At 45.3% G+C, this 25830-nt stretch overlaps 1 protein-coding gene across 11 annotated transcripts in view; it reads right to left on the bottom strand.

The window, feature by feature from the left end:
* Positions 1-25830, bottom strand: part of LOC111250370 (ELAV-like protein 1) — a 333939-nt gene that overhangs the window by 190798 nt on the left and 117311 nt on the right. The window contains exon 1 of one of the 11 annotated variants that reach the window (XM_086988640.1): positions 617-4766. The exons of the other annotated variants lie outside the window; for them this stretch is intronic. The gene's annotated coding sequence lies outside the window, so the exon portion shown is untranslated. Of the gene's footprint in view, positions 1-616; positions 4767-25830 lie in introns of those variants that run through there. 11 annotated transcript variants of the gene reach the window in all.

A 25830-nucleotide genomic window follows, 5' to 3' on the forward strand; every position in this document is an offset into this window, starting at 1 on the left:
GCTTTTATGCACGCTTTAATAATAAAAACGCTTTTCTCAGGCTATACCGCTACGTATCGACTGAGAACAGGACTTGGTATAATGCTTATATTGACATCGTCTTTCTAGACAAGATTTGAAACTTTTGAAGATTTGAATACTGTCCAGCGTTTGCGACAAACTACGGGGCAATGTAATGATCCCATAATGGCATCCGGAATTTGGCCAGCAATCTAGGCCATGTATTTATATTAAAGGTTGGATCAGACCATTTCTCTCCATTATTTCTCGTCGAATAAACAAAAGAAATCGTACCGACCCCTCCGCTGTATGCTATTTGTTCTTATTGCTACTTTATTGTAGTATCATGGCTGAAATCGATAACACCTGCTACCATTGAATTCCCTGTGTGGGTATTTTAGGCCGTTTATTGACGCACAGTCACACAGTAAGCTAACAACAATGGCAATGGGATGAGGAAATATCTTTAGGCTTTTATTTCGGCAGGTATAAGTAGTACCCAGGATAATGAGCCAGTGTCCAGCAGCAACATTACCAGGCTAGACCTTCTAGGGATACACAATCACCATTGCCACCCAAAGGGTACGAAGGGCTTATTGTTGCTACTCTGCCTTACCGAGTCCTGCACGCCGTTATTCCATTCATCGATGTGCACCGTGCCGTACGTTGTCGAGCGAAGCAGGCTGATCACTTTTTCTTAGATAGTTGTTTCGTATCCGACCTCCGAGACGAAGAATGGCGTGGTGGTTGCCCACGAAACAGTCCTTGAAAGGAGGGCAAACGCAAAAAGCCGAAGACGAGGAAGACGACGACGACGACGAAGAAGAAAAGCAAGCAAGGAAAGAGAGAGAGAAGAAACAGGCAACGTTTGTTGTGCAATCTATCTTTTGTGTGACGGCTACAAAAAGGTTGTTTCCGTTCGGGGACAGCAGCAAGAACCTGAAATAAAAGGCAAGATAACGACCGGGACAGCCTGCGGGCCCACTTTCGCTACTGGCAAGTCGCAGACGCGACTGTGGACATGGTCAAATCGCTGGATAGCTACCATTGGGACCCTGACTTGCCAAGAAAGTGAAGACAAGCGCCAAAGGGTCCACCTACCCCCTGTAAGGAAAAAGATGAAGTAGGAAATGTCAGCCCAGCGCAGCGATAATACGAAATCCATCTGCTCTGCTGAGAGACAGAGGGTGCAGGAAAAGAAGGAGACGGTTCTGAGATGGCTGGCATCTGTGTTCTTTGGCCTTTCTTGGTGATCCTAGCTAAAAAATCGTGTGGCGGACCCTGGACCGGCACCGTGACTGAGAAAGGGAGAGGGAAAAAGCGAGATGCGAAGAAGGCACATATCGAGGTCAGAGTACAGTTTAGAAACTGGCCATTGTTTGTTTTGTCAATTGCCAGGCTGAACGCGATGGCATTTATGAGAACAGCAGAAAAAGAGTGAAAATTGTGGAAAACGTGCAGAATCCATTTACAGCAATATGGGAGACTCTCATGGGCAGTCGCTGGGTGCCTCCTACACACAGTTTTATGTTTACATTCGTTTTGTGAATGGGTCGACATAATGTGATACGTCACTGATGTGGTAGTTTGTACCCGATATTCGTTTAGCTCTTCCTGCCAGACGTAGCTCCATATTTTTTTCATTCTCCGAAGCTCCAAATCGCATGAGGCAGAAAAACTATAGTACTCTCGGCATCTATCTTGGCAACTTCGTAGGCAGATGGTGATTGGACAAAAAAAAAAACTGACGATAGTCTATTAAAGCGTTGGAATACGTTTTTGGCCATAGAACAATTTTTAACTCTTGTCGAATGTACCGGACCTGAGCAGGTCTTTGTCTGTTTGACGTATGTTCATTTGCTTGTGAATTTTTGCAAGCAGGTATGAGTTAATGATGACGCGAATGCAGACTAGGCCCTTTGTAACAGCGCTGTTTTGTCCTGATTCTGACGCAAAAAGTTACGACAGCAAGCGGAAAAAGTAAAGCGGTATGGCGTATCGTTGCGATCTTGAACCAGGAACTGGAAGATTTCATCGATACAGGGAAAACTCTGAGAAAAGAAATCGAAAAACACAGGGAAGCTCATCATGTTAGTTGTTCGTTTTCATCAAACTTGGTTGTGCTATCCTTGAGAAATTCTAAGCAAACAAATGTTAACAAATACTATGTAAAAGGTAACGTTGTATCGTTCAAACGCATCTCAAAGATATGACTATTTGACTTTAATGTCTCTCTAGCCGTTTACCGTAACGTTTACTAAGTGTCGTCATCATACGAAAAAGGATAATTCGGAAGCTAGACTATCCGCCATCCCTGAGGCTCCTATTCACCGACCATCTAAAGGTCATTGATGGGTTCACAGGCTCCATCTCACAATCCATCAATAGAAAAGAAATATCGCGTGCGACTCGGCGTGATAGCTTAGCGAAATACCACCCCCCATAGCACAAAGGTGAAGGGTAAACAAGGCGACTCATTCAATCCCTCTTTTCAACTGCCTTCACTAACGTTGTTGAGATCGACACTGACATCCTGCAAACGAAAATACCAAAACGGTTCCACTTGCGTGCTTCCATGGAACGGGAATGAACTGAAAAGAAGACGTAGGAATATTGCTTGATACAGTGGGAAGAGCAATAGGAGGACAGTATAATGGGTGAGAAGTATCCGTAAAAAGTCAGCGCAAAAAAGGGTTCGCGGATAAGGATCCTGCGTGCCGGCTGTTGCTGAGTTCGGATATAGTAAACGGCATCGGCGAAGAACTTGTGTTGATGCAGAGATAATCTTTGCATCGAAGAGCAGCAGGAGCACTCTGTGGGCTAGCGGGAACTGAATCACGAAGGGAGCTGAAAGAAAAAAGTGACACAGATTGAACTGTGCATATTATCACCACCGCCATACGCTCAGCTTGGTCCGCCTATAAATACTGTGCTTCGCCTGTTTTCTCCTAGTTATTTTTTCCTGCATGCTAAATCAGCTGCTGGCTCGGTTATCGAATACAGTGCTTGCAATTACAACTTCGCGGCCTTCACCACAGGAACAAAACTCGGATAACGATACGTGTCTACATGTGGAAGGCAACTCCAACGAAGGAATTCCCGGACAAGCGCATTGTCTTCTATTCCCCATGTACCGCTCTACTATTTACGTTACAGTTTCTGTTGATCTAGCAAAGTAAAGCAAGTTCCAACAAGCCCCACGTCGCGGCGCGGTGTAGTCGGGTAATGCTGGCTAAGGACGACGGCGCACGATGAGCCTGCGCAGCAAGGACACTGATAAAAGAATGGAGAGAATGAAGTAGTAAAGGCAGTGGCTGTATAGAAAAAAGCGAAAGAGATAGATTGTGCCAAGCGAGAACCAAAAGCAGCCGAAGCTGTACTGATTCCAAACCCGCGAGATCCGGCGAACAAGGGTAACGGGATGCAATGCATCGCCGGACCGTGCCATGACGCTGCGTTTGGTTCCACTATCGTTTAAGCGATATTCGTTTTTAGGCAGTCTTTGGCAAAAATCGACGCTCGCGGCGGCAGCAACAACAGCAGGAAAAACCGCGTCATAAAAAATGTGGAAAAGAGCGGAATGACACAAGAACCAACGGGGAAGACCGGAGCACATGTCGTTTATTTTAAGTCTCTCTAAAGAAAAAAGCCAGTGTCTACTACAGTGGAGAAAAGCAAAGAGGAAAAGAGACCACCGAAAAATCTCTCAAAAAGGACGACTTTGAGATTCAGAGGGGCCAGAGAACGACGGAGGTGGGCGAATTGCTCCACCGTACGATCTTTGATCACCAGAGCGAAAGACCAAGGAAGCAAACGGCCCAACGAAAAAGATAGAGTGAGAAACGCCGTAGAGACTGACGGTTACCTAAACAAGCATTCACCTAGTCGCACCTTACATTCTGCGACGTGTGTGGAGCGGTAAAACTGCAAAGCAATCAAGAGGTAAGACGACGAACGCAAGACCGCAGCTATCGGGAAAGAAGGGAAAGAGCTACGTAAAGAAACTAGAAGAAGTACTGCAAACTTTTGGCTCTTTCCTATTCCGGGCTTCTCGTTGGATATCTTAGCTTCGATCAATCCCGTATTGAAAATGTCAATGCTCGATGAATTGTTTGGCATTTTGATTCTGTTCGGCGTCATAAAAAACCCCTTACAGTGCTAAGTTTTCCTTTTTCTTGGAGGGCATTTTCGACTTGAAAACTGAGATTTGGATATTGACGTGTCCATAGCATTCTAACGCGAACTTCAAGGTGGTGTCAAGAACGTACCCGTCCTTTTTTATAGACCCCCATGTAAACGTTCGGCTACCTTTTTGTAAACAGAAGACATTTTTCAGCAAAAACTTTACCCGAAGATAGCCCACTTTAGTACTTACAGCTTTTTAAGCACATTCTACAAAAAAAAATGCCAAAAAATAGCAAACACTATAAAAAACGACTTATTTGTTCAAAGTTGAGCTACGTTCTACGTACAAATAAATCAAATAAATAAAAAAAAAAGTACTGATCCGCTGACCCACGGATACTCTGACGACACGTAAAAAATCATCCAATCCAATTGCTTTAAGAAATCGATTTAGGTAGATTTAGTTACATATAGATTCTGTTGCATAGGCTTTTTCCAAGGATTTGCGACCAGGTTAAGAGTACTAAGCGAATTCAAACTATATACTTAATTATCAAAACGATAATGCCCTTGGGTTTTTCATCATTTAGGACCCGCCGTATTCTGGAAATCCGATTGATCACATCGGAGTTCGCCGTTCACTTACCTAAAAAAGACCAGAGGAAAAAAAAAAAACTTTTACCACTAGTTTGAAAAGATTGAGTCAAACGATTTGACATTCGAAAACTTGCGAAGAAATCTAATGAAGTTCAGTAACCTGCAATATATGTTAATAAAATTACTCATAAATAGCTCCAAATAAAGCAACACTTCATTTTCTATGAAACTTTTCATAAGCCTATGCTATGTCTGGTTAGTGTATACCCTTGTTGTTTTTCATCTAAGTTTGTTGCAAGTTACGTTTTTACGTTATCTTTCTGCTTACGCATATGATCACGCATATAAAACAACTTTAAGCCATAGCGGTAACGGGGAGCTTATAAAAATGTACATAGTTAACATAGCAGCGCTGATTTAAATAGCTGAGAGGCCGGTGTCGGAACACATTCATTCATGTGTATAAGCTTGTGAATGTATCTATTAAACTTACAATGGAGAGAAAATGGGAGAGAAGGACATGAAATGCGTTGAACAACCCCCAGGACTTTAGCCGCATTGAATCATGATGTTAGCACTGTCCGGTTACCATCCCTCAGGCTCCTGATGCTTATACCACTCCTGACAACAACCCGCTTTTTTGGAAACTTCGCTTCAGTCGAAATGATACCAGCATGGGTGGACAACGAACAACGATCGCTAGGACCTATCTTTCACTTTCTGTTCGCTCAAACTCCGATCGGTCGCACACGACCGATGGGTGCCGAAAGCAAGGGCGGAACAAAAAGAACGAACTAATGCTGACACAGGACAAAATCGAGAAGAAAGGAAAAGAAGGCAAAGGGAGAGAAAGAGTGAAACTGAGAGAACGAAGGATAGAGTAAATGAAAGCCAACGATCTTCTTCTAACTGCTGTGTGTGCTTCTAAATCTCTATGTAACGAAAGAAGTAGGCACTTAGGGTCCGGACCGGTTGACAGACGGCGAAGCATCATTTAAAGTTTGCTTCTTTACTCCTTCTGCCACCCACGACCGTGGGAATACTAAGTGAAAACGGGAAACGCATCGACAAAGAAAATGGGTAGAATCTTCGCCCCAGCGCTAAATGTTCGTTTCCTTTACCCTTAATGCTGCGACCACTTTTACTTTCCCTTTTGCCGCTAGTCCGCTGCCTGTCTCTTCGGTCTAACCCTTGGCCTTGTTCGTCTTAACGCGACAACGGCGAGTTATGCCACGATTCTGTTAAGACTCGTGTCTTCCAAGTTGCCTCTGTGTGGACTGCCAAAGCACCGCTCTCAAAGAGCTCGCGTTGAATGTGGCCGCCTGCCCACGGTGGGCAAATGAGAACAGCAAACGGGCAACCGAGACAACGCCGGGTCCGGCGAAAGTGGGAGCATATTGTGGGGTGGACGGACGACCAAAACGAAACAAACCTACGTCCGCTGCTTGAATAGCGGTCGAAAAGCAATGAGCCAAATGAGCACCAAATGAGGCCACCGCTGGTTTTGGTGATGCTGGGCGCCGCCTCTCACTCTGCCTGCCACGAACATTTTCTGGCCGCTATCTTTTTCGGAACTCAGCACTTTGTTCTCTGCTACCGAGAGTCCGAGTTACACGTTTTCGGTTATTCAACTTGCTTGCCCTTTGGTGATCATTACTGAGCCGCTTGGCACAACGACGACCGCTGCGACCACCGTGTGTCCGCATGCTCCGAGACAGTATCGTCACAGTGGTCGTCGTTGCTCTCTGTCATTTTTCCATCATCTGCTTTCCGATTAGCGGCTCTCCCACTCCGCCGATTCTTCATTCGACCATCGAGACGATAGGAAAGTGGCAGGATGCTTCGAGAGCTCGCCATTAGAATGCAAGAAGAACGACTCTGCCTGCTATGGGATTCACGCTTGGGATATATGCAAACACAAGGAGTAAGATACGAAAAACAGGGGTATACTGTTACCCCAACGGTAGCAGTCGCCTAACGTGGGGGTATGCATAACACACCAAGAAGTCGACTCAATGAAATGAGAATATAAGTGTTGACATTAGCGACGCTTTGCGGCTTTAATGGCCATAGCTAAGAACCATGAGCTATTGAGGACGACACTGTAAAACAATGCACCATATGTTCCGCCAAAACCGCTATCACGATAGCCACGAGCTGCACCCACTACTGCCTCATACCTCGTGTACGACCACAGTGACGAAGCCGACAAGACAGAAAGGCATAAAATAGAAGGAACATCTAAGCAGAGGTACTGGAGCAGCGGTGACACTATCCCCAGCTTTAGGAGGCAAGGGCTGCGGGAAGAGGAAAATATATGCATTAGGTTAATGAGCACCTTATTATGACTTTCTGTGTGTTCCCCGTTGTCTTCTTTGGCTCGAGCACTAACGGCTGTGGTTGTAACGGAAAGGACGGCCAAACTGTACTCCGCATTTTACCCCCTTTATCCAGTTTGTCCTTCCCTATCTCGCTGTTCTACACTAAAGATACAGACCTGTTCCAACGCGGAGCTTTTCTGCCGCAGAGGCGGATTAAAGCTCAAGTTTCTCCGCGCTCACTCCTCTTCTGCGACTCTGCTTCTTCTTCAATTTCTTTTTTGTCGTTTCCTACTAACGCCTTACCACCCTATCGGCTACAGCTGGCCTAGTAGTAGCAGCGCTCTGCTAACGTAAGGGCGGAAGAACAGTCTCCGGCAATCTCAAAATCGGTGTTGTGTGCGAGCTTGCGCCGGTTTGCTCCATCACGGCCGTAGAGTTGACGGGCAATCGCGCTTGGTAGTGTATACATACCCTTACTACCCACTTGCAACTAGCGTATGTCCGAGTGGGATTAGCTGTTCCCGATCTCATAGCTCACAACATGAGCACAACTACTCCAACTAGCGGCGGTTGAAAGGGTAGCACGGGAACGTAGGGTGTATGACGGGATGATGTAGGAGGCAGTAGCACAAGATCGTGAGGGTTACGAGAGGGTGGGTGTAAAAGGCGGTAGCACGAGGTTGCGGGGGTTATGAGGGGTGGCTGTAGGAGGCGGGGGTGGTGGATTACACGCTTGACAAGTCCCACAGAAAAGCGGCAGCAGCAGCAGTTTCTCTCTGTAGGGGGGTTCGCAGTAGCTCGTGGCAGCAGTAAAAGTAAAGCCACAGCTATTGGAGTTGCCTCTGCCGCCTGCTTGCTATGAATATAACAAAAAGCTATGCATCGGGTAAAAGGGAATAAGTGGAAGGTGGGCTAGGAAGCAATGGGGCGAGGAGCACTAAAGCAAGGCTAGACTTAGATCAAATAAAGCCGTCTGCGCAGAGCACACCGAAGCTGTGGCGGTAAAGTGACAGAGCAACGCAGACGCAGGTAGAACTCGAAATGATGGACAGAGAAAAAACGTCACGAAAACGGATATCATGGTGGACGAATTGGAGGGCAGACAGATAAACAAACCCATACTTCACTCTCTCAATCATTCTCTTTCTATCTGTATACATAGTACCTCTGTTGTAACTAAGTTAATTCCATGCACAGGATCGTTGGAGTGACTAACGAGGAATTTGAATAGTGCCACTGGAAAGGTTGTGGCTGTAGTCTACGCTGCCGCCGCTGCTGTTGAATGGAATCACAACCGCCGTAATCACAACCGGTGTAAACAGGGGACATTCACAGTCCGATTAAATCGAAGAAGCCATGATACCAACTTCTCGGTCCCGAACAACACCTTCCTGCCTGTCCGTTTATCTAGTTAAAAAGCACTAGGGCGAATAATGCAATATTCAATATAACAGTATTCGAAGGACGCCAATACGTTCCCCAGAACTGCTTCGTTTTGCTGCATTTACTAAATGGCTAAGTCGAATTATCCCAGGCGACGTTTTTTGCAGCGATCGCCGCGGTCTGTCGCATCTTCTGTCGTAGCTGTGATATAGGCGTTGCTGGGTTTCGCTTCGACTTCGTCTTGCTTCTACAACTACTATACGTACGTGGACGTCACCGGAGGTCGGGCGATGGTCCACGATGGAAACCATAGGGACTGGCTGACAATACTGTGACCCCAGTCATTCAATGGTCGATTGCCCAATCCAATATTTGTTCGCCTGACGGCATGGATAACCAGACCATAGCTGGTTATTCGTGTTTACAATGCACTGAGCTCTTCAGACCTCTCTGGCCTGTAGTCTTCTCTTTTCCCGACACCATCGCAGAATGACGCCAAGCCCCGAGGCTTACGGCTTGTGTTGCAATCGGCTACAATCACGGTAGCAAGGCAGAGGCATCGTGCAACTTCTCTACTCCACGTCGCCTCTCTTGCGCACCGCAGTAGAATCAGCATCAGCGGCGGCAGTATAAAGCGCCTCGCCGCTACTCTGTATCTCTACCGCCGTATTGGGCACGCGCCCGTTGTAGTTCGTAGTTCGGCCACGGCTAGTGCGTAAGCTCGCAGGCCATTGCAACATCTGCACTTTGCCAAACAATTGGATGGGCTGGGATGATCAGATCAACCATCGGCTATCGAGGCGGCGGAGGCAAAAGCGACAGCGGCAGGGGCTAATGTCAAACAAACGACAGCGAAAGGGAACAGTCAGACTGTGTGGTGGTAGCCACGGCATGACTGGATGCCAAAGGGATGGAAAGCGATTGGCGGTTGCTATTCTGAGAGAAGACAAATCGTGGGGAGAGACAAAGGACCAACTAGCCAACTCGCGGTTAGCCAAACCCAATTCATCCCCATGTTATCCTATCGCCTCGCATCACCCTTGTGAGCTTGAGAGGAGACAGAACCGGGAGTGATGTGCTGCATTGCAATTGTCCCGTATCGCCGCTGTATCTTCAATATCCCTTGTTTCGACATCACCACCGGCCACGGCAAACATAAGCCAATAATCAGAACCAACAACCACTTCAACAACATTCCTTTATTCCGCAGCCAATTCATGGTAGTCAGTGAAGTTCGGAGCTCGCTCGCTCACTCGTTCGTTTGTCAGACTATCCAGCAATGCTTTCATCGCTATACCATCGCGGAACAGTCACTCTGTCCATCCCAGTTCCTCTCTACTTATGTTAATGCAAACGTTAGCAAATCGCTTAGAATTCGCGGCGTGGTTAGATTGTAACCGTGGCACTGGCTACGAAGCACTTTTGCAATCAGAGGAAGGGAATATTGGGTGAAAAAAATTGAACGTTGCAGAAAGACAACGCCCCTGCCGTGCCAATGTCAGTTCTACAGCGTTCGTGATGGTTAATGCACCTGTCGAATGTCCTACAATCGGTCCAAGGGGCAAATGTTGTTAGAACATTACTTAGATCGGAATTCTTGCACTGTCTGGGCCCACATAAAATCAATAAAATCAGATAAAATATTGAATTGCTACCGCTGTAGCGCTTCATTTTTCGACATATATATATCGTGAAGGAGCAGACCGGTGGACGGAGAATGACGACGTATCGACGAGATGTTTTACACGATTGGTTGTATTTAAATTAGCAGTTATTTATTGTTTATTTTCCTCGTAATTTCAACATATAACCTGAAAAACATAATTTTCAGATGTTACTTTGGTGTGTTTATGTTTACATTTATTACAAATCGTATTGACAATATGGAGTAACTTTAAACAGAGAGCCCTTACGGAAAATTAAGAGGCTGTAAGATGTTCCCCTTTCACCTCTTTTTTCTTTCATTTCAGCTTTTAAGTTGTTCTAGACGCTCGTCACTCGTTAAAGTTAACCTAGGAGCAAGTAAAATTCCACCGAGTAACTCCGGAGCTTCGCCTGATCGACTGTGGAAGCACGACAGCGGCTGAGCGAAACTGGAAATTTCGGAGACCGTCGATCTAGTGTGATTCGTATTCTGCTGTTACAGTCAAACAAAGCGAATATAGAGACGGATGCTTCGTCCTCGGTCTAAGTTCGGCAGATCTAAACTATTCATGGAAACCTACAAAGCGTGCGTCTGCACTATATGAACACATTTGTTTGCAGACAGTCATCAACAACTGCTGTGGTGGCCGTACTGGGGCATCGATAATTTTTTTTGCAGTTCTTCTTTTTGCTATAAAAAAACCAGAAGCAGTTTGGCTGGCTCCGTTGCAAACCCTATTCCGCTTTGCATCCATACGTTCCATAGTCATTGATTGCTTAGTCTTGGTCTGACTATTTGGCTGTGTATCTGTATGTGTCTGCATATGTTCGCAGAAAACACTAACGCTTCCTTTGCATAACTTGGACATCGGCGACGCAGTGTATAAGCAGGGGGCGTAGAACAGTCTGCTATCTACCTCCTCGGAAGAAGCTTGCTCAGGAAAAGCAGCGGAACCGTCAGACAGAAAAGCCTCGAAGCTTCCGAAAAATACCCGCTCAAATTCGTATTTATCCTTATTTCCCACCATCAACGAAACAAGTGCTGCAATCCAACTCGAAGTGTCCGGGTTGCCTGCGACGAGCAGGACGAGTAGTACGAGCTAGTCAGACGCTGGAACTCCTTGTCTATGAAAGAGTGCTCGAGGCATTCAACAAAGGACAGCTTACACCGCTATATAACTAGCACGGAAAAAACAACGTCTACTACTACGGCACTTAGGGCAGAGTAGCGGCGTCGCCCAGGACGGGCGCACCGGGTAGTTGAGTACAAGAATAACTTCGAAAGCGTCTACATACGTTAGTCACTTCCTATAATACATAGACAATGGTTCAAACATCCACACATACAAACAGATATGCACTCTAGAACGGCTTTATGGTGGAGATAGTGGTGTGAATATATACAGAAATGTCGTTATAGGTCATAAGCCACTTCTCGATCCAAGCCAGAAGGTTCGATTGATATTTGGTAAGATATGGCTTATGTACATTGATTGCTCGCGCACACAGAAATATCACCTAGGTTTTAGCACACCTAGATATTTTTTATTTTATCTTTTTGTCAATAGAGACCTTGTGTCGTATAATAGTAGTTCTACCTAAACTGTTTTCATTCCTAAATTAATTTGCATAAATTGAATGATTTTGGAAAAATTTTCCCTGAATACCACGTTTGCTAGAAATACTGCCAAGCGAAGCAAATCGCCGTACCTCTTTGCGCCTTATTTTTGCTTGTGAAAATAGCACAGCGTATCTTCTATCGGCCACCCAGCTAGAATTATTTCCATTGCGCACCTACGCAGTCTCCTCGAACAGTTTGTACAGCGTGTCGTTTTCTCATAATTAAATTTCTGTATATCAGCGTCAGTCGAGTGGACAGGTGCACGTGCTGGATGTCACCATATCGAAATGAAGCCAGGGCATAAACGCGTAGAGGGCGATAGCAAGACGACGGATGAAGATATATTTGACTGTCTGCAACGGCTTTCTGCGGTCGCCCGTTCCCTGTTACCTTCGTACCAAATTGACAAACTTTGTCGAGCGAACACAAGACACCAGCACGTCGATCAACGTCCAACTAACAGCAGGTCCCATAGTATCACACGAACGTCCCACATGCTTTTAGTCCAAAAGCATCACTAGCCAAAGAAATAAGATATTTCCTGGCAAGATGCTTACAGAGTCCGTGGTGTCGTCCACTGATAGAGGATACTGCGCCGTAACTCGGTAAGTCACATATGTCATGCCTTGACACAAATTGCCAAAGAATATCGCAATTTCGAAACAACTAGCGCCGTCACCAATAACCGATCCAGGATGAACACGAGCGAATGCTGCTCGAAATTACGGCAGCCATTGTGCAATGGCGAATTGTCTTATATAGTACTGTCAAGGATTACTTGTCCTTATAATGAAAATGTTCTTTTTTTTTTCTGCTATCATTCCATCTGCTTTCTTGTAACTGTTATTGGCTGAATTATGCTAAGCCAGATGGATGATACTCGCTTTGACGTTTTTTTTTTACTTTCTACCTTTTCAGTATTAAAAAGGTAAATTAGGCCGCTTTGCATGGGCGAACGTATCTGTATGTGCCGGTACGGACAGATTTTGTAGGAATAGTCAGTGCTAAGCATTAGATTGTGTAAAATAGATGTTAAGGTAAGAAGGTAAGGTAAAGAAGCTAAGGCAATGGCTACTATGGTAGAATTAGTCGCGTAATCTTATGAAGTGTATACATGACCAAATCTTTTTGAAACTAAACCGTATTTTTTAAGTGCGTAAGGAAAAATTCTCATCATAAGCTCAAACGGCAGAATGCCGTCTCTACACTCAGTTTGTCAGCTCTACTAGAGGCATCTATACAAGACTAGCAAAGCTAAGGTTCCACCGTTCCACCTATTTTTCTCAGTCACTTTGCAAAGGTACTATAAAGTTTCCTTTTTTGAGTATAGATTATAGAAAATGCGAAGTAAAGCAAAAGACCGACCAATAAAGGAGAAGCATCGGAGCAAAATAGTCTTGTGGTAATCTAATGTTACATGCCGGTTTATAGGGGCTCCCATATAGAGACGACACAGTTAGCGATGGCCCTCTTGCGACCCTTTGCTTCTACCTTGCCTGCAAAACCTCACCACAAAAAGATCGTTTCAGCTGGGTGGAAGGTATAGTTGTCGAAATGGATACGTGAAGGATACCTATGTTTCAAAAGGTAAGCTTTCTTTTTCAAAGTCGCTGCATGCAGCCCCATTTGGATCACATCACCTAGACCCGTGCCTTTTCTTCTTCTCGGCCAAATGCCCACTTCTAATGTTCGATTGACCCTTCTTTCAATTCGTCGATTTAAGGTAATGGTAAACAGAGCCACCGACGACCTTTACCATCGGAACCAACTGTTGTATAGGTGGTTGAGTCGAGTCAAGCCAAACATACTAGGCCATCTAACGCTTCGTACCGGATCAGCCGAGGCAGGTAATCGTGGTGGTTGAGTATTTGCACTTCGCATTAAGCGACCAACAGCCGCTTTCCTTCATTTCAGCGGGAGCTTCACCGGCAATGGCCTGTAGTAGGACAGACTTGGCGGTCGAGCGCAGGCCACCGCTCAAAATTTGCTACGCTAGCAGTAGAAAGTGACAGTGGCTAGCGATAGATCGGAGGGCACGAGAGAAAAAGTGTTCGAAAGTAAGCGACATCGGATGAAAAGTAAATTCGACAAAAGAAAAAGACACAGAAGTGGGTTCCTGACGATAACTGGGCCTAATTGTCTCGATCGACCACTTCGATATCTCGTTTCCCACCACCTATTCAATAAAGACAGCAACAATAGCCTAGGTAACAGCCGCTTCAAAGTTCGGTGCACTCTTTTAAACAGGACTATTTTAGTCGACGCAGTGTAGGCTTTTCCTAAGCCACAACATTTTCTGGAGGCTCTGGAAATGAAGGGGCTTGTCACTATAGTGGTATCAATATAAGGAACGCTAAGAACTCGAAGGCTAAATCGACCACGTACAATCGTATTTGGACGGAGAAGAAACGCTTTACCGAGAACAGGTAAAAGAAACAAAAACGTGATTTGAGGGCCTAAAATAACGTCGGTTTAGATGCTTTCCTACGAAGCACAATGACGTAAGTCAGAACATATATCTATAGATAAAAAGGTAGAACTTGATGATTATTGATAATCCCATCATATATCGGACTTGTTTTTGGAAATAAAAGTTCTAGCATTTGATATTGACGGATATTTTGAACATGCTAGGACATGACGCGCTAATAGAGTTCTTTTGTACATCAAATGTAATCTACGCTCATTTTAAATTTAACAATATAATTCTAGTTATTCGATACAATGTTATTAACCCCCGCTTAACTAAATAAATACTTGCGCGACAACTCGGACGCATGTGGCCTCCTGAACAGATTTTATTTACCTTTTAGGATATAAAACACGATGTGATGCTTAGACTTTAGCAGCGAGCTTGTGATCATGATCTTTATCGTGCGGTACAGTATTTAAGTTGAATATCAGCATAATCCGGATTTTCAGAACTACAGAGGTTGCTTCTCTTCCCCCGTCAGTCTTCCAGTAACTGCAAATGTCAAATAAATGGCAGGTCCTCATTGACACTCTACTCCTTGCCGACATAAAGGCATTCTCATATTTATATGCAGACGTACAGGCAGATGTATATGCAACATATATAGGCTGCGAAGTTATAAATGTAAGGGCAACTTCAACGAAGAGCAAAACACCCCTGTGGAACCTGGCAAATAGCAGGCGAACCGCGCATAAACGGCGACCCCAATAGTATAAAATACCATTAAATTTTTTAGACGTTTCACTCGGCTCTGTTAATTATCTTTACTAGCTCGCCCTTCCTTAGTCTGTTGTAGTCGTGGTCGATGGCCACTTGGCTCAATAATAGAATCGAGCCACTCACTCTGTTAGCTAGCTGCCTCTTCGCTTTGCTTTGAGGCCTGCTGGCGCCTAGTAACCAAATGGACGGCAAACTTGAGTTCAAACACAGGAGGACCCTGCCAACGTCCGCCTAGCTTTCGTACATTTCGTGGTCTATTTGAACCGCCTAATACTTGGTCTTGCTTACACCTGGGCAGGAAGAAGGGTCCGAGACGGCATCAATCGTGGCTGGTTATGTCATGGATAGCTTGTAACTAAGGAAAAAATCTTCTGCATGCATGATCTTAGCACCACAATGTTCTCTTGTCTGACAGCGCCACAGCACGAAAACAAACGGGCGAGTGCATCGTGTCTCTACACAGTTTCCTCGTATCAACTTCTCGAAATTCATTCACAGACACGTACAACTCAGATTATCGCAGTGTCGACACTGAACGGAGCTCGCGCTGAGCACACACACGACGGAGCCTGCCCCTGCCTCGCTAGCGACTTCCTCAACGTGAATAAAACCATAGTATCCGCCCGGAAAATAGTACAGCATAGAACAAGCTGAACGAGGTACGAAAAGAAGCGGCGACAACAGCGGCACGGGGAAGCGCTCGGCTCTAAAAGTTTACCCTGTATTATATACAGGGAAGCTGTGTAAGCGAACAATGGGTAAAAGCGTCCAAAGACCGAGGAAGCAGCTTTGCAGGGGCATTACAACTGGGACGGTGAAAAACGCTTTCTCGAGGTTGAGGGAGAGGAAGTCGGGTGCAATTCTGCGGTAATCATGGGCGCCGAAGACAGCTTTCGATAAGCTAAAATTTACTAAATGATCAGTAAACCTCTCTGCGTATAAGCCCTTGGACTGAGCATAAGAGAAACGAAAAACCGCATTCATAATGCAAATGCAAGATTTGCTTTTGCCTCCCCAGTTGACTCCTTTCAATAACTGGTTTGCCTATAATAGTTTATATATAATTAATCTGGTCGAATTGTACAAGGCACGAGCAAAGAAGTAACCACCGTTTAGCTAATACAACACGCGCGTAAATTGCTGCGTTTAGTGATTATATAAACACAAAGCCATAAAACTACAAAAAAAAAAAACTAAAATTGGGTGAACAGAAACGCGTACAATTCTTAATTACTTGATAGAACCATTTCGGTTCCTATCAAGCCATTAGTACCAAATAAATCGGGCGGAGTAATACCGCGATATTCTTTCCTACATTTATTTTATCCGTAACGGCTACAGCTTTGTACTGTCGACACTCTGTAAGGCTATGTGAGTATAGAGTCGCCGTGGGCACCGGCGTTTTTGTTCCCGATCCCTCCTGGCGTTACGGTAAGCCAGTGTTTTTCGTTTCCCTTTTGCCTATTTGGCCTTAGAGACACTAAATAGATTTTTCGCTGGCTAAATTAGGCCAGACGCTAGGGTTCGGTAGCGAACGGGCCTCCGGCATGCCAACAAAAAGCCAATGAGCGAGACTTTGTTAATGCGTACATTATCCTCGACCCAAGATTAACAGCAAGCTGGAAGTTGGAGTAGTTATTGGGCGAAGGCAAGGTACTGCTACCGGTCAAGGCATTCGAGCAAATGGCCCTGAGTCACAAAATAAGGTAACTGGAGAATTGTTACTGGCGCTCCTACCGAACCTCCTATTGGTGCTAAGAAAGGAGGTGTTTACTCGAAGAGGGTTAACCAAAACCAGTAGCAGCAACGGCTCTATATCGAGTGATGTTCTCGCGCCTGTACCGTCTGTAGCTTGCGCCCCTTGACCCCCTTCATCCAGTATTTCTCGGGGTTGATCTTATTCTTTCTTTTCCGTAATAGTAACCCTTTAGCTACCCTAGGTTAGCCTTACCTTTAAGCTTTTTTTTTTTTATATTTCGGGGCCTGCCCTGTAAAACGAGCAGTAAGCAAGGACCACATGAGACGGTGGCCTGTTTCAGCTGCTTGGACATTGGACTACTGCAGGCTTTGTACGAGACAAACTGTTGCTGCCTTTAAATTTCTGCGTAGATTTGAGCGCTTCTTCCCTGTAGGATTAAATATCGGTGTGCAGATTTGTGTAGTGCTTGCGCAATGGATGGTCTTATGCTAAGAACCAAGTGCACAAATTAGGAAAGAGGGCATACTTATTGGTTCCTCTATATAATGGATTTTTATACAAAAAACGTTACTCGAGTCTAAGTTTGCGAGAAATTCAGTTGACATTAAAAACTTATCGTTTGCACGTTATTCTTCACTTAGTAGCATTTGGTTACGTATGGTTCACTGATGCTGGTCTTTAGTCTGGCTTGGTAGCGTTTGTTTCGAGTGTCTGTGCCAAACAAATGACTAGTTCAACCTATATGGACGTTGTTTTTTTTAGTGTGAAAAAGGATAAGTAGGCTTAGGTGATTGAAAATATGTATTACTGCTGTGGCAAGTTGGAAGGACAATGTGAGGAAAAGCTCCTTACACTCTCATGGCAAATACATAAAACTGAGGTTTTACATTAACCTCTTGAAAAACCCTTATCACGGCTATATGCCTACGTCGTTTCGAGGCAGTTGTCAGTGTGTTGTTGTTAATAAAAAAAAAATATTAACTACTGAATAGTTATATAGGTCACGGTGAACAGTGATACAGGCGTTTTCTTCCGTCTTTTCCGCGCAGCTGTTATTTTGTTAATGGCATCTGCTTTTGAGATAGTTTAGTATTGTATTGTTACAGCAGCCTGCTGCATCGCCCCTTCAGCATAACCCCATTGGCCTTTCCCAAATGCCCTTGTGCTCCACCACTTAAGCAAGAGAAAAGCATCTTCAGATCAGAACGAAGCGACCTTTGTCAAGATCAGCCCACCGCCCACACACTTGCTGTTCGCCATCCTCCTCCATTCACTTAACTTTTAAAGAGCTCATTTATCTAATCCCTTTGATTCCTATTTATACGATGTTTGTGTGAGCGCAATCGAGGGAAATGAGAATACGTAGAAGCGTTCGAAAACGAATATTGTGACATGCATTACGGTTAACCCTAGCGATCCTCTCGCCCTGTTCTAGTCATGCATAACCTACATAAATACTCACAGATTTCTTTTCTTTGTAGCCTTTTCGCCAGGCTAGTTTATCAAGGGATAGGCGAAAGAAAGGCTTTTCCCGCGTCACATCGCTGTTTTCTTCTATGGAAACACGTCTACGTATCTTCGGCCTTCTATTAACCAACGATGACTTGCAGCGTCAAACGTGGCATATAGTGAAACCACATATGTCACGTTGTCCGCTATTACGCAACGTAATTGTTACGCATCCCGCATTGACGCCACATAACTAGAGTTCTTCTTATTCAGAAATACACAAAACATGCTGTTGTAATATAGATAAATATTAAATCATGAATTGTTTAGCTAGCCATTTCTTAACGCAAATTGGACTATAAACAACCGGTGCTTCCGTCCATAACGATCCAATCTTTCGCGCCGCCTTTACAAATAATTTCAGTTCATTTTAGCCTAGGCGAAACTAATAATAACGTCCAATTTCCGTGTCTGCTGGCCAATAAACGGCCCACCTTTATCTTGGCTGGCTGGATGGTCTCGATCAAAAGATCAGGCCGATTGATGAGTTCATTACAGCACATCGAACGCCCTCAGGTAGGCAGTGTTTATTAAGCTGTTTAGCCGGCAGTGCTAAACAGCTTAATAAACACGGCAGTGCCAAATGATTGACTGGGCGACAAGGGCCGAACGACGGATTCGACCGGAGCGAGAATACGCTCTTCTTACACGCATCCACATGTCGATGAAAGTCAGCACCGCTTCCGAGCTTCGAGTGGCGTCCGCCCGTTAGCGTAATAGCGGCAGCATTAACTATCGACTGGTTTAAATTGAATTTTGAACCCCTTCTACACACCGAAGCATACACACACAGATAGATACACATACAAACTACACGTCGCCTAACGAAGTTACGACGTTGATACGACAGCAAATTCGTAGCGGCAATGGAAGGACGGAGCGGGCCTACGACCAGACGGCCTGAGGGATCCTAGATAATAGCAGCATGGAATTCATCGAGGCCGCTGGATTCTGCCTGCAGGCAGAAGTGTCTGTCAGTTGGAATGCTATCGGTGCAAACCTATCGGATACGAAACGTACTTCCGCGTGGCGCTAAAGGCCGCATCGGTAATAAGCGTCTGTTGGTAATATACGAGGAAAGCAGGGGAGGAAAGAGGGACTTAGAACAGGATGTACAGGCCCAGTGAGTAAATTGAGGAGACGTACGAGGGCTGTTTCGAATCTGTACGTCTTTCATTTTGGATGGCAAATAAGTACACGTCAATCAAAAACAAAAGTCAGTTACAGATCTTTGGCGTTGCGTTTTTCATCTGCTGCCCCGTAAGCTGCCTGAGCTACCTTGTACCTTTCCGCCTTAACAAGTAGAAGTGATCGAATATATTTTGCAATAAACGTATTTGACTATCTAGAGTTAACAAAGAGAAGAACCTTTGAAGTTTTTATAGACAATCTAGAACAAGATGTAAATGTGAGGCGTAGCATAAATTGTTAGTTATATTTAAAAACAAAAAAGAAAAAACACATAACTCCTGACTCAGATCCGCTAGGGTGAATTGCTTGGACCAGCCATCTGTTATTTTTGGTGTATGCATGTGTTTGGTAAATTCAGATAGAATGAGTAAGTATGCCTAGGGCTGTATCAACTAAAACGAAGAACAAAATATCGACACCTGCGGTCGCTGTTTACGTTTAGCTATCTCGGACAACATTACCAATAGGTCATTTGCTGGTACGATAAGTTGTTGACGCTCTGACGTCGTCCATAATATATAACGTATCAACAGTCTGTCTCTTTGCACATTTTTGCAGCAGGACCTGCGTGTTGGTCCTGTCGAACATCACATCATATAACAACGCATCGTGTAATTCTAGCAGCGGCATCAACCTGCACATACTCTTACGGATGCGGCAAAGAGAGGGGTGGATATCCTCATTCCAATTGAATATCCAATCGACGCTGCAGGCTGCACCCCACTGGCTACCGGTAACACGTGCCTATCGCCGTGGTAACAGAACCCAATTACGAGCCATCGCATCGTCTCCGTAGCATTGTCCGGACCAAAAGTTAGCCCCAACTTCTCTTTGGGTTTAAGGTTTTGTAACTACGAATGGGTGAAGTGATCGGCATCAGTGGATCACCCGAACACTCACAGTGACTCCTCAACTCGAAAATCGTGATCAGACAACCAGACGTATGCTGATGTGTGAAGCACGCTTAACTTCTGTTACCTGTATCGGGATAATTACCGATTATCTGTGAATGTAAGATGAAGATAATACAGTTATGAGAAACAGCGCCAGCCTTGAACGGGGCTTATGCGTGGCCCATGTACACACAATACTTTCTGAGTCTCAACCAGCTACTGCGAGTAGGGGACACCTGAAGAGGCCCTTACCCCTATGGAGAATTCAGTTTTCTGCTGTTTTTCGCTGGCCTGGATTGTCCTCACTCAACACAGTAGCACAGGGCGATGCTGTGCGCCTCAGCTTAGGTAAAAGGGCGCAAATATAGCATTTCGCCGTAGGCAAAGCCGAAATCCATTATTGCGGTAGCAGCAAAGTTTCAGCTGCTTTCTGTAGTAGAGAATATACCCGCATTTCGCGCGACTCGATTCGGGTTTACTATGGAATAAGGTGACGCGTTGTCGGTATTTCTCGAAGACTGATACCATAGGAGGTTAAGAGGCATCCCTCGGTTCAATTTGCTATCGGTACATTTGATATGTAACCTTTTCTGCTATGACGCATTGCAAATTACCGTGCGTTATCGTCATGAGGCAAGCTCGATTGCTCAGTATCACCGCACTGATAGCGAAACCGGGATCCATGGAAGAATTAGTTTTACGTTCAGGTCGGATTCTATTCGTAATATGTAGTTGTCCTACGTAGTTGTGGAATTAGCCCAGACAGGAATCGTCAGCTGATTAACTTTTGAGGTCTTGACCATTATGATATGGGGAAACCACTTACCATGTGCTGCTACCCAGAGCGTATTCACAGTTTTTCAAACTTCTTTGTTTTTGAGTAAAAATGGCTGCGCTTGGGCGCCCAGAGGCGCATGTTACACGCGATAGACAATTGTTGGTTCAAAAGATCTAAATTTTGAATGATGATTATTTTTGATTGAACAGATCTAATACATTGTTTGTTGGAAATAGCTTCCCTTAATTTTATTAGCAGGTCTAAAAATAATATTTCTTCATATGTAAAATATCGACGCTCATAGATTATTAAGTACTAAACTTTGCAACTATGTGCCTCTTTTCCTTACGTTTTTATCCTTGTTACCAGCTCTTCTTTGATGTCATCTGAACAATAGGCTTAGCTTTAACTCGAATCGCACACATGGACATACATATTTCCTCTCTATTGGTAGTGACAAATCGATATCTTGCCGAGGATCTTATACCCTTTCCAAGTCGCGTTTTTCAGGCCTGGCCCTCGTCTTACGACAGTTTGGCCAATCACTTCCAACGCGCATAGCACTCCAATTTCACATACAATAGTGTAGCCTCGCTCAAACCTATATGCCCACCCACAGAACTAAATCTACACATAGATACTGGCCAACATGCTGACAAAGAGGCTTACCCTGGAAAACGCACTGAAGCTAGAAAAAGGGACTTCAAGGCAAATGACAGCAACACCAAAACTAGTAGCAACAAGGCTCGGCGGGAAGGCCTTCCTTCTGATGTATCCTGCTTTTACAGCTGAAAGTCTCCTATGGTAAGGGAAGGCGGATGACAAGGAGAGAAAGTAAAGAACTAACGAAGATATATTACGCTAAGTTGTTCCGGACGAGGCTGTCGAGGCTCACGTAACCCCCGTCCTCCTCTGTTTCTTTTCTTTAGCATCCCCAACTGGCACCAACCGAACCTACAGGAACTAGGGCTACCGTTCCGGTAGCCGCCACACTGAACTCTTACTAGGAAGAAAAGCGAAAGAGGAAACTGGCAACTACTCCGCTCCCTTAGCACGCCCACCATTGCTCCTGCCAACTAGCCCTTGCTGCAAATGCTGGAACAAGAAGTAAGGGGAGACTGCCAGTGGTAGACGTGGTGGAAGTGAGGGGCGACAAGCCCCGGAAGCGTGCCAGGAAGTGGCTTCAAAAGAAGCAGATAAACGGGCTTGCGACTATGGCAGTGGTGTCCAAAGTGTTCCCGCTACCACTGTATTAGCCACAGCTACCGCAGCCGTCAATGACGCATTATCGCCCTTGACTAGCTCGCCTAGCGCGCGGTTGACTGGTAGTTGCCCAGCGCGACTGCGGCACGGAATTTTGAGTTTTCGCAGCTACCACTTTTAGGCATCTTCGACAACTAGCAACTGCATAATATGTAACTTTAATTCATCTGCCTTCTCACTCTTGTTCTGATCGGTTTCAAGTGGACGGCGTTCACACCTATCCCAGGCGACAGGGAAACGTCTGAAGGTAAAATCAAAGTAAGACTGGACGTTGTACGTATATTTTTTTTCATAACAGTATAGGGTGCATAGTCTCGGCTTTTTTTCTCTGTCTGTGAATAACATCCTTGCTAATATCGCTGTTATTGTTGCTCACAACGCAATATACCTCACTACGCTTGGGGGCCGCTATTAGGTTCTGTGTTCGATCGGCTGAGCCTTTGTGCTTTGCATGTGCCACTATGTCGGCTAGTTAAATACTTGTTTGAGTGCGTAAAGCCAAAGCAGTGAAAGAGCGGAAGCTGCGTAAAAACTGGGACTACACGTTCTATAAAGTTTTGAAATACCATTCCTACATGGAGTAGGAACAGCTTCAGCCGGTTATAGTAGCTTGTTAGCAACAAAAGTATAGAGCATCTAATGCATCCAAGTCAGACGAACTACGGTCAGGCTGGTTATCCGCATCGCCGTTATTCCAAAGTGCCACTCCACAAAATGATTGAGTACGAGGTTTTTAGCGAGACCTAATGCTGTTATGTTACATTAGCCTGACTATTCTCCCTTCCTCTATTCGCTCTGGTCTTTCACTGTTTTTCAAATGCTCGCCATTCTGCGACTTGTTTGGTTTACCACCACTTCCAAGAGTTGCATCGATGCTTCGTACCTCAGCGCGCTAGTCACAACCGTTGCTCGTATCGCCAACTGGAGACTATATGTCAATCTTCTCCTGACCTCTTCTACCAGTGCCAGCGTTCGACGATGAGAATCAGTTTTGTCAGACCGTATGTGCCCTAGATTATTACAGCATGCGTATTTTCGCATTGAAGTACAGCGCGCAGTACAAGGTTAGTAAAGGGTAGGCGTCATAGTATTGGATCGTTGTCTTTTCTTTTGTTGTTGCTTGCTGACAGCTTTCCAGAGAAACATAATCGATCTCGATGTGATGTTGCGGCAGTGATACGGTGCTGATGTGGCGACGAAACAACGTCGCAAGTCTCTTGCTCTATCTGTAAAAGTAGTTTTCTGTGTGACGACAATATTGTTGTTTTTTTGCCTCTGTCAGCATCCGCATGTATTGAACGAAACCTCCCTGTGCGTGAGTGAAGGAGCGGGGACATCGAAAAGGGTGGGCTTGCCCCTGTCGGTCTAAGTAGCCCCGGCCAACCGAAGCCGACGATGCTGTTTTTTGCGTTGCTGCCTGGCCTGGCCACTGGCCTTCGCCGTTGCGTCGTCTGGGCCGCTAAAATGCCTCGGCGGCTGGATCCAGGAGCAGAGCTACTGTATTCGTTGCTGTTAGTCGCGGCATTGTTCTACTCCGGCCATTCAGTCCACAAACACCAACACGCCTATAGAACACAAGCCTTGTGGGACCCCGACCCCAAATCGCTTCGGGGAGTCATCCATCCAAAAGCCCGCCGATCCCTGCCTAGCAGGCAGACAATTGCGGAAGCTTATGCACTGGGTAACTGCCGCCAGCCCTAGCTTCCTTCACTGGGTTGCCACCAAAGCATTTGCGGCGGACAGTACAAGGAAGGAAGACGTGGGCTGCCGCTAGTGGGCTGCCCCCTCCCCGGTCATGCTTCTGATTTTGACAAAGAGTGCAACAGGCTGTCTGACCGGACCGACGCAACAACAGCAATAGTCGCAGCAACAGACAGGGCTACCGCCTGCTCTTTTCCCCAACTGCAGGATTTTTTCAGCTGTGAACCTGCGTCAAGCTGTAATAGGCCCGCAAACCTGTTCGGTTAGGCCCTCTGAGTAGACGTTTGCAACCCACAGTTTACCCCACACTCTCGCGGTGCTAACAAAGATGCAATACGCTGGATGACTGAACGATGCACAAGAAGCATGAAGAGGGAAAAAGTGGCCGCGGTAGGCACCGCTACCCCATTCTATTGGTGCTGCTGTTATTGCTGCTGTTGGCCGCCGAATACACCGATAAACGCTGGACTTAGCAATCAGCACATAACCGGTTAAAGCACAAAGCCGAAAAACAGTCGGCCCATTCGCTATTCAACAGGCGCAAACAATGTGTTAGCAAGCTCGGACTGGGCAGCAGGCATCAGAAATGGCCGCACAGGTTTAAAAAACCATAAGCCCTTCTTACTCAAGAGCTGCGTCTGTTAACTAATTGGCTGAGCAGGTGGTAATTGTATTCCATCAATAAACAGTCGGATGGACGACAATTTCATACAACGTCCGCCAATGTCGCACAGTATTGCACACTATCGTATGGAATATCTGTGGCTATCCGTGTGGCTACTTAAGGGGAACTTGTGGGTGAAATGAGGGTTTCAATATCATAGTGATTTATAGTATTGCCACGCGGATGATACCGCTTCATTTGGTTGTAATTATGTTTTAACTTGCGACTTTTATACAGTAGGGTATAGCAGAAGTCTGAATTTAGACTGACACAGAACTATATAATATCGAAGATGCTTTTCTTATGTAATCACGCATGTACTGTAATACACAAAGCCGAGTTTGAACCGACGACCTCCGGCTCTTTAGGTGCAAAATTCTTTTACCTAGGTGTGTCGGTTAAGGAGCGTCTGTGTTTAGGCGGTATTGCTTAGATGAAGAGGTCACTTAATAGTGCTAGAGACTTCAAATAAGCAAGCCGAGCTCTCCAGTATTATTGCGATAATAATAATAATATCCCATTACTGGCCATTTTATTTATTTAGTAAGTGCTCGTCGTCAAGGTCGGTGTACGATGGAGTGGCGGCCGTCTTTCCTAGACCTGCAATTAACCGCCTTGTTTTCATCTCCATTGCTTCCTTTTACACAGTATTTTACGTCTTTTCTGGGATGACGTTGTTGTGGTTACAACTGCTGCTGCTGCTGCCGCTGCCGCCGCCGCCGCCGCCACCGCCGCCGCCGTCACCGCCGCCACCGCCGCCGCCGTCACCGCCGTTAGTTCTAGCCGTGGTCACCTGCTATTTATACGCGAGCGTGCGTCTGTTTTGTATCTTGCCTTCCTTTATCTCGTAATGGCCAACTTCCTTCCTCGACGATTTTTATATATTCGTTCTGTTGCGGAAACAGCGTGCTAGGCCAAGTGGGTAAATACTATAATGATCTGGCGGGCACGCAAGTCAGCCAAAAATACGCGCTTAGCGAACATATGTTAGGTATCGTTGAACCGTTTCGCAGGAGAAAGCACTTTGGTTATAAAGAGAATAGAAACTAAATATCAGCCTTGGGAAACTATTACATTACCGCAGCAACTTCTATAAGAAAAAAAGAGACCCGTTTTTATTCGTTTACCATATATCGAACGCCATAGTTATCGTTGTGGACGTCCCGAACGGAGTCATGATCATATGGAGGATTATATAGAACTGGTCCAATAATTGTCTTTGAAATGTTAAATATTTGTTACTGTAAA

The sequence above is a fragment of the Varroa destructor genome, unplaced genomic scaffold (genome assembly GCF_002443255.2).
Source record: "Varroa destructor unplaced genomic scaffold, Vdes_3.0 BEIS01000004.1, whole genome shotgun sequence".
Taxonomy (NCBI): domain Eukaryota; kingdom Metazoa; phylum Arthropoda; class Arachnida; order Mesostigmata; family Varroidae; genus Varroa; species Varroa destructor.